Here is a 10,339-nt window from a genome sequence, read left to right on the forward strand (position 1 = left end):
CTTGCATTTATTGTAAACAGACTCATTTTTCTAGTGAGGATTGTTCAGTCTATAAAGCTAACCAACAAAAATTTAATCAACAAATTAAATTCAAAAATCGATGTTCCTATTCAGAGATCTTAAAAGCTTCTAGGGATTTTACTTCTTCTAATATGTATGATGCATTATCTGACTATGATAATGATGATTTAAATAATGATTTAAATAAATTTTAAATAAATTTAAACAATTTATATATAAACCCCCCACAAAAAGGAAAAGAGCTAGCTTATTATCTAACAAAAATAATGAAAATTGTGATCCTCAGCTTTTTACATCTTTTGATAAAAATTTTCCTCCACTTAATACTTCGTCCACTTCACAAACGATTCCTGGGTTTCAAAAAGTTGAAGGTTATAATATATTTGCTAATGTAAATTCTAGGGAAATTCATTGAAAATTTTCAAAATTCCATTTTGAAGATTTTGGAACAAATTTTAGATTTATTAGGATTTAGTGATTTTTGGAAAAGTTTGATTAAAAAATGTTTACCCTTTTTTACGTTTATTTTTGAAAAGTTAAATTCTTTTGGACCCCTCCTTTCTTCATTATTTTCAGTGTAATTATAAATAAATAAATTAAATATATTACAATGGAATTGTCGTAGCATTATACCCAAAATTGATAGATTGAAAGCTTTATTATTTAGTAACAATATAGATATATTTTGTTTAAACGAAACTTGGTTAGTGGAGAGTAAACACTTACATATTTCGACATTCAATATTATTAGAAAAGATAGAAATGTTTTGATTGGTGTCCGTGAAAATGTTCAATTTAAATATTTAAATTTACCTTTCAATTTTTCAATTGAATACATTTGCTATTTCTGATAAACATTTGAATAAGGAATTTTCTGTCATATGTTTTAATATCCCTCCAAATTATCCTTTTTCATTATTAGAAATTAAGACTATATTAGATAATGTACCTTCTCCATTTTACATATTAGGAGATTTTAATGCGCATAACTCTTCTTGGGGTAGTAGGAATAGTGATGGTAGAGGTAATTTGATGCTGGATTTGGTTGATGAATTGAATTTGAGCGATGGATCACTTACCAGAATTGCTGTTCCTCTTACTCATCATACATGTATTGATTTATCACTTTGTTCTAATAGTTTAACATTCCTTTCTTCTTGGAAAATAATTAATGATCCTAATGGTAGTGACCATTTACCTATTTTGATCGAAGTTTGTAATAATGACAATAGACAATCATCTAATGAATCCCTTAAGCCTAATTTATGTAAAAATGTTGATTGGATAAAATTTTTGAATCTTATTTCATTTTCGTTAACTCATTTTGATTATTCATTATCTCCACTTGATAATTATAAACAATGTTGTGAAATTATAATTAAATGTTTATTAAAATCTCAAAAATATAAAATTCCTCCAATTTCTCCAAGTAAAAAATATCCTTCATTTTGGGGGGATAGTGATTGTTCTTTGGCTTTAAAAAATAAATCCGACGCCTTTAAAAAATTTCGTCGTTTTGGATCAAGGGAAAATTATTTTTTATACTGTAAAGCTGAAGCTAAATTTATTCAAATTACCAAATTTAAAAAAAGGAATTATTGGAGAAATTTTATAGAAAATCTTTATAAAGAATCTTCTCATTCTTCTCTTTGGTCTGTTGCTAGAAATTTAAGAAATTATAATGAACTTAGTGCTTCATTTTCATTAGCAGAATTAGATTTAGCATTATCTGTTACAAAAAACACGTCTCCGGGAATTGATAATATTAAATTTATTGTTTTGCAAAATTTACCACATGATGGAAAAATACATTTGTTAGAATTGTACAATTCATTCCTTTTTCAAAATATTCTACCTTCGGAATGGCGTTCTATTAAGGTTGTCAGTATTGTGAAATCAGGCAAGGATCCTTCATTAGCTGATAGTCGTAAACCAATAAGTTTATTGTCATGTCTTCGTAAGCTTATGGAAAGAATGTTACTTAATCGTTTAGAATTATGGGCTGAAAGTAATAATATTTTTTCTTCTTCCCAATTTGGTTTCAGAAAAGGTTGTAGCACTCGTGATTGCACTGCTCTTCTAGCTTCACAAATTAATCTTTCGTTTAATAAGAAGCAGGATATGGTTTCAACTTTTCTTGATGTTTCTGGCAGCGGTAGCGGTAAACGCGCAGCTATTCAGCAAGACCAAGCTGAGGGTCGTGGGTTCGAATCCCACCGGTCAAGGATTTTTTCGGATTGGAAATGTTCTCGACTTCCCAGGGCATAAAAGTATCATCGTACCTGCCACACGATATACGCATGCAAAAATGGTCATTGGCATAGTAAGCTCTCAGTTAATAACTGTGGAAGTGCTCATAAGAACACTAAGCTGATGTTTCTGGGGCTTATGATTCTGTGTTATTAAATCTACTTTTTGAAAAATTAAAAAAAAATCAATATTCGAAATATAATTGCCAATTTTTTATATAATTTATTTTCTTTCAAAATTATGCATTTTTTTCATAATGGCTCTTCCAAATTGATACGATATAGTTATTTTGGTCTTCCTCAAGGGTCTTATTTGAGTCCATTTCTATATAGTTTATTTACCTGTGACATATCATCTGTTATTCCTAATGGATGCTATTTTTATCAATTTGCCGATGATAAACTTATTTCTATCCTACTTGGCTCATCCTACTGATTTAATTACACTTTACAAAACGACCATTAGATCTATGATTGAAAATGGATGTTTTACTTTTGTAAATGCTAGTCAATCGCATTTTTGTAAGCTAGAAAAGATTCAATTTCGGTGTCTAAGAATTTGTTTAAAATTAATGAATTCAACTCCCTCTCAATCTATTGAGGTTTTAGCTGGAGTGATTCCACTTAAAACTCGCTTACATGAATTAAATTGTAAATTCATGTTGAATTGTTTTGTGAAAAATCACTCAATAATTGATGTTTTGAAATGTTTAAATAATATAAATCCAACTTGCAAAATTTTAGATTTTTTTGTAGTGGTCCCGGCAAACTTCGTCTTGCCATCAAGTAGGCTGTTGAAAAATGCTATGAATCGTCCCATACAAAATAACAGTTCCGTTCAATCTCGTTTTTCCAACTTTCCTGGTGAATATTCTTGGACTTTTATACACACAAACACGTCGGAACCCTTGACGAACAAAACGAAGAAAGAATCATCCAGATCCGTTCACCCGTTCGTAAGCCATTTCGTGACATACAAACACCATTCCATTTTTATTTATTTAGATAGATAGATAATTATTATTATCATTTTGTAATGTAATTTTGAAAAGACAAAGAGGTTTTGTGCCTTTTTGAGAAGAATTTCATAAGGAAATCACTCAAAGGGGCTTTTCCCTCTTTCTAAATTTTTAGTTAAAAAATAAAATAAAATAAAAATAAATAAATCTTTCATAACATGTTTACTTGAGAGCCTGTGCAGAAATGTTGTCCAATTATGATTTTTTTGCAGTTACAGCCACATTTATAAACGTTGTCAAGTCTCCCCAGTCTTTACTAGTTTTTGTTTGTGGTAAAAATGTGGTTTTAGGCCCTTAATATGAATTCGTTGTACAGATTTAGACACTTTAGTTCATATTTTAAACTTGGAATAGTTTTGATGAAATACATCAAAAAAATATCATTTTTTTTATCTTTAAAACTGCAGTGTACTACAAGAAGAAAAGAGATATCCTACAAGAAATTGCAAACAAACATGACATTTTTTGTCGAACACTATTTTTGCAGAAGTGGTCTTATTTGTCGCACGTATTTCTTTCAGCTCTCCATATTTATACGTTATTTTCAAAGAGAATTTCCACATGGAGATCAAAAGACATCACAGTATAAACATCTGCAATATTTTAGAAACCGAAAAACGTTTGAAAACTTCGTATCGAATCCGAAAGGTAGCAAGGAGTAACTGTTTAAAGTTCCCGAAGAAGAAGTACTATTAAACGGTCCATTTTTTCTCAAAGAACGCCCTTTCCATGTGCCTTATCCGTTTCGAACAAAACAAAAATGCCTCAAATTGGTGCAATAAAAACAAAACGTCAAAACCTGCCGCTCCCTGCTTTGCATGTGTGTTGCGGGCGGCCAAAGAATCCCTACATTAAGCCCGGACTTCGCTCTCCGACCCCACGAAGACATCCAACTGGACGAATCCGCCGACAATAAAGACAGAGCACATTGCAACTGTATCGGCTTCTTCTCTGTCACTGTTCCGACGTCTGTCCGCGTGTCCGTGTCCGTGTAGGGCACCGTTCGTCGTCGTCGTCGTCTTCGTCATTTGGATGAACAGAACAACCAAACCCAACAACTCTGGCTGTGCCCATGGGCGTAGCCAGGATTTCTATAAGGGGATCACCAGGATCCCACTATGGACAGGCATTCATAAATTCTTACAGGCACTTTTTTATTGTATTTTATGGAATGTTTTCTACAAATTACTACGATCAAAACCCGAACCCATTCAACCATTTTTTTTAAAGAAATCCACAAATTCGATACAAATGTTAATGATATCCCAAATGAAGTTCTGCTTCCCTGGCAGAGAAGTATCTGGAATAATCTCTGTAAAAATGTTTTAAGGAATTCCTGGACATGGCTTTAGAAAAAATCGTTGCGTAAAAATTAGGAGAAATTCTTTAGAAATTCCAAGAATAATGATAGTCGAGAACTGTCAAAACGTACGGAAAATAATGATAAACGTAAATTACTTGCAATTAGGATCTGGATCAAAAAAGTATTGATTAGAAATTAAGCGTAATGTGAATACATAACTTTTTGTATTTAGTTTCATCTTCCGTGGTACTTTCTTTGTTTCAGGATTTCGCTTTTACTGCCACAGAAAAAGAGCCATCTATTGCCTTTTCAGTTTTGAATATCGCCCTATTGCATCCAACAAAAATTTGGAAAATTCCGAAATCAATGACGGATCCTGCCCCCTTACAGCTCGTACATGAATTCATTGGTAAGACAGTACGCCGGACATGTGGTTCTTGTTGATGTTTTTGCCCTTTTCAAGGCTCGAAAATGCCACTTTTAATGTCGATCTTGAAGGATTTTTTACGCCATACGCATTTAGCTGATTTTGTGTTTTGAAAACCTTAACTATACGATTTTCTCTACCCACTTGCCGCACGGTACCTTAGTGGCTCTTATACGAACTTCTATAGGAATTCCTACAAGATTTTCTTTTGAGATTTGAACTTGAAAGTTATTTGATGCTAGCCTACAGAGATTTAATAGGGTGTCTACTCGTTTACCGAAATGGAATTCCCTGATATTTCCAGGTATTTCCAGGCTTCACAAAATAATTCCAGGCTTGAGAAATACTCTTATTTTAAAGGGCTAAACAAAATAATGACAAATTTTAGAGTCTTTTTAAAGCATGCTGAAGCTATTCCAATATCCTATAATCCAAAATAAAGGTTCTGATAACACCAAAGTTAAAGGTTTATTGAAATGAAATTTATTTACCAACGATGGAGTGTATTATTTCGTTTGTAAGAGCTATTTATCATCGTGAACTGAACGGAACTTTCAAGAGCATCACTATGCTTCTTCTTGAAAGTTTTTTAGTACATCATTCCCGTGTACAAAAATGCGCCATTCATTTCCATGAGTCATTTGGAAATCTAAGACAGCTTCATGGGCGCAAAAGTAAAATTTTATTTTAATTTGTGACAATATGTTAAAAAAAGAAAAATAATTAGGTTTACCGCTGTTTTCGCAAGTAATCATACAGTTCTAAAAAGGCCAAATTATTCAAAATATCTTAAATTGATAGAATCGTGTTAATGATTGTTACAAAAGTCTTCTGCTACATATTACACGGATAAACCTGTATAACATTTAAAAGTGGTAATTCAGATAAATGATGAATTTAACAATTCATTTCATTCGAAAATGTTCAAGAGTTCTAAAATAATCCCCTTTTTTACATGGTAGCTCCAGACCACCATTGATTTTCGACGATATCAGATAAATACAAAATACAGTTACAAAAATATCATTCTATACTTAATTGTTTCAATGGTAAAACTATTGATAAAAAATCATTTTTCTTTTGAGAAAAAAGTTTTTTTTGACTGGTTACGAATAATTTAGCCCATTTGCCACCCTTTTGTTCAAGCAATTATAAAAACTTTTTTTTTGTAAAGAAACAGTCGATTAAAGTCGTGGGAAAGAGAGGATTAATCATTATTGTTACGGAATTTTAAATTTAAAGTTGCTTTAAGATTACATTTCTAAAATCTTTTTTTCTATGAAATCAAATATTTTGATTTTAAAAACTGAAGAAATTCTGGTAGCGACTAAGTGTCTTGACTAAAAACTATTTCCTGAAAAAAGAGACTAAACAGGAACCAAAATGAGACCAAACGGTAATCAATACCCAAAATGAAACCTAACAGTAACCAGGAGATAAGAGTTTTATACGACCAGACATTTCTCAGAAAGTCATTCTAAAACTTGTTTTGGAAATTTCTCGTGACATTACGACAAATAATTACTTCAGGTTAGATGAATGGCTAGATAACTTTATTTGAGAGATTATCTTTTTTATTTAAAAGTTCATTTAGTGATTATTTATCATGAAACCTCTCCAATAATTTTCCTAATGAATTTCTAAGAATAATGTTTTGGAAATATCAAAATAAAACCTGGTTTGGGTGCAGAACCACTTGGGCACTTCCATGATTCACTTTGGCATGGGGGGTTTTTATCGGCCGAATTGTCTGAAATTTAGCAAAAAGAAGCACTTCAATACGACGCATATTGTGGCCAACTTTGTAGCTTTCAAAAAAAAAACGAATGCCGAAGTGAATCAAAAGTGCCAAGAATAGCTATTTACAAAAATTAACACAAACAATACCTCAAGGATTCTAACAGGAATTCTGGCATATATTATTTCTAATATTTTTTCGGGAAAGCCCTCAGTCTTCTATGATTTTAGCTTTCCATCCTCAAGACTCCCGTTTACAATATATTGGACTATTCAACCGGAATCTCCAGATGCCTCCAAGGATTTCTTAGGATTTTCTACAAAATTGTCCTTCAGTATTTCTTTAATGTTTTGACTAGAAATTTCTCTGAGGATACCTTCAGGAATTAACCTTTGCTAGTTTTCTTGGAAAAGAAATCTGTTTAAATCTTTGGAAGATCTCTAGGATCTCTATCTGGAGGAAGTCCTAGGACAGTCTTTGGAAAATTATACAAAGTAATCCATGAGAAAACTACAGGAGGTAAAAGCGTAATTACAGGAGGTAGTGCTCAAGGATTTCCTGGAGCAAATTCTGTAGAAATTTCTTAGGACATGTTTTGAAAACTTACTGAATTTTTTGAAGAGTTTCTGGAGAGAACCCTGTATTAGTTCCTGATAGTATTTTAGATTAAATGCCCGGAGAAACCACTAGGATAATTTCTGAAGATGTTCTTGAGAAATATGAGAAGAAATTTCGCATCATTTTTTTTTTTTGCTAGCAAGATAAAAAAAGACTTTAGAAACCATTTTGGTTAGATAGAGACTTCGAGAGGCCTTTCATCAAAAACAGAGACTTTTAAGAGATTTTCCAATACTCCAACAAGGAACCTGCTACCGGCCCTAGATATGTTAATCCTTCACTGATTAAATCTGGAGATATCAAAAACGTTAATCATGTTTTAGAAATTGATAAAATTTCATACTCGAAAGGATCCTCACTGAACAGCTCAAATAGCGTTTTGATAGCTGCACAACTGAACTTTTTTCGATTGAAGAGAATTTTCTTGCAAATAACGGTTGCTCTGGATTTTGACAAAAAATCCTTTGTCGTGAACATATTCTACCATGAATTACTGCCTCAAAATAATTTTCCTGATTGTAACCGTAATTCTCTGAGAATTCCTGCTTCTTTCCAGGTTGAAGGTTCCCTGATGATTCCAAGTATTCCAGGTTTTTCCAGGTAGTAGACACCCTTTACTTTTTTCTCTCACTTAATTTGAAATGCCGAATCTCTACTAATTTTAACCGAAATCCGCACAGCCAAACAAATTTCCTGGGATCTCAGGAAATAAAAGGCCGAGTATCAGTAAAACGTGCGTCGTTGCTAAGCAACCGGACAATTTGTTAGCTGAGTCTCGGTTAAAATCGGAAAACCTAGATTCACACAGCATAGCTCGTGAAAAAAACCTAAGTGTGCAGAACTTCCCTCAAATATTCTTTCTGGAAGATGAGAAAGTCCTAAATCCGCTTAAAAAATCATCCAGAGATTCTTTCATCGATTTCCCTGTAATTTTGTCGAAGGATTACTATTATTTTAGGATTCCAAAAAATTTTGTACAGGATTTATTTTCAAGAATAATATAAGAGATTCTTCCTAAGATTTCTTCAAGAATTTCTCATGAAATAATTTGAGAATTAGTAAACGGACGTCATAAAAGAATTATTTATCATGGCTGCCTCCAAGGTATACATAAAAAAATAAAAACGGATGTCTGACTTCTGCAGGGTTCTCTGAAGGAACTCGTGTATTCCTAAATAAGCTTTGGAGGATTAGACAGATAATTTGTAAAGATAGTTTTTGGAAAAATATCCTAATGAATCGCTGGAATTTTACAGGATTTTCTGTAGAAATTTCTCGAACAACATCGGACGGAATCCATAAAAAAATGTGTAAGGATAATCGAAGGAATTCCTAGAATACTTACTGAACGTCACAACAACAAATAAATTAAAGATTCATGATGATTTGTCTGAAGAAAAGAGAGTTATTTCAAGATGAAACGCTGTAAAAATTCCTAGATAATCTTAGGATAGGATAACTGGAAAAATCAGCGCAGAAGCTCCAGGAGAAATGTTTTAAGGTTTCTAAGAAAAATCCCTAAACAAATTTGTTAGCAAACTCTGGAATAAATTTTTGAAGATTTTCTTGGAAATACATCTGTAGGATTTTTGTAACATCTCCTAAAGTCGGAGTGCTTATTGATTTGTAGGAACAAATTACGGAGAAATTCTTTCAAGCTTCCCACGAAAAATTGCTGAAGAAGTCCCTGAAAGTATTCCAGTGGAAACCTGAAAAACTTGTGGAATATTTGCGTAAGAGTCTCTGACAAGAGAAATCTTTTTGGATAACATTATAAAGCATTTTTCAAGTCAAAAACACGTTAGGTATTTTTTTTTTTAAATGTACTACCGTGATGCTACCATATTTCACGCACGCTCCTAATTTCGCTCCCTGCCATTTTATTCATATTTCTTCATACAAATTGGACTACATTATTGCATGTTATGTAACCATGGCTAAAGAAGAATTATTCAAAATACTAGCTAACAAAAATGTCTTTCGCAAAACATGTTTAAATGTCAGTGAGCGACATTAGGAGCGCGCGCGAAATGTGGGTACTTTACGGTATTCCATAGATTATTAAGAAATGATGTCCATTATTTGGGGGACCGATTGAAAAGGGAGCCCCCCCTACATATTACTAATTGAGATCCCACCAACCCTACAATGATTTCCGGGCCCACTGTGGACCACACCCATGGCATCCTCCCTAGCTACACTACTGCCTCTGGCGGTACTCCTAGATAAGAACACCACAAGAAAAAAACGTAATAAGAAACAACGGCCAACGGGAGAGGACTTACTTACGTTTTCACTTCTGGGTGGCAATCCTGGAGCTCCGGTTACTTATGTAGAACTGCAGAACCCACCTGGGAACTGGTTGACCTTACTATTATTCGTCTAAATTTGTCTCACTAGCACACTTCCGGCTCGGCTTCGGCGGCTTTCTTCCCTTCTTGCCCCAGACCACTTCGGATAACCTGTATCTCTGGACCCCGTTCGCAGTTCAGGGCCACAAACAACACCACACCCCAACCGCGGACACGGAAATTCTCGATTCTTCCCCGCGGAGGCCGAATCCAGGAACAAGCCGGACAACACACACGGATATCTCGGGTGAGGGAGAGAGGGCGGAGATCGTCTCCGTCCGTCACTCGTCACTTTTTTTTTCTACTTTTCTTTTCTACACGACCACACACTGCTGCTGCACCTTACGATTTTCCCACAAGAACGCAAATCGCGACGTAATTCTCTTCTGGATTTTCTTCCCAACAACACCACTTACTAGCGTATTTCGGGGAAAATGCACGTTTTCCCCCAGCGATTTGGCAGGTGATTTAAATCTGCTGCTTTTCCGCACCACGGCGAATAATATTTCCCGAATTGAATCTCGAAAAAATAAAACGTACCGCACCGCACCGCGATCGAAAAACGACACACTCAGCGAGAGTGGAAGTCAGAGTCAGACAGCAAGTAGAGAAA

At 33.9% G+C, this 10,339-nt stretch overlaps 1 protein-coding gene across 2 annotated transcripts in view; it reads right to left on the bottom strand.

Moving 5' to 3' along the window:
• The window catches only part of LOC5572256 (signal transducer and transcription activator), a 331,142-nt gene extending 320,803 nt beyond the window's left edge, over nt 1-10,339 (bottom strand). The window contains exon 1 of one of the 2 annotated variants that reach the window (XM_021839340.1): nt 9,665-10,337. The gene's annotated coding sequence lies outside the window, so the exon portion shown is untranslated. Of the gene's footprint in view, nt 1-9,664 lie in introns of both variants that reach the window. The other variant, XM_021839336.1, reaches the window with a different exon arrangement.

Source organism: Aedes aegypti, chromosome 1, assembly GCF_002204515.2.
Source record: "Aedes aegypti strain LVP_AGWG chromosome 1, AaegL5.0 Primary Assembly, whole genome shotgun sequence".
NCBI lineage: Eukaryota > Metazoa > Arthropoda > Insecta > Diptera > Culicidae > Aedes > Aedes aegypti.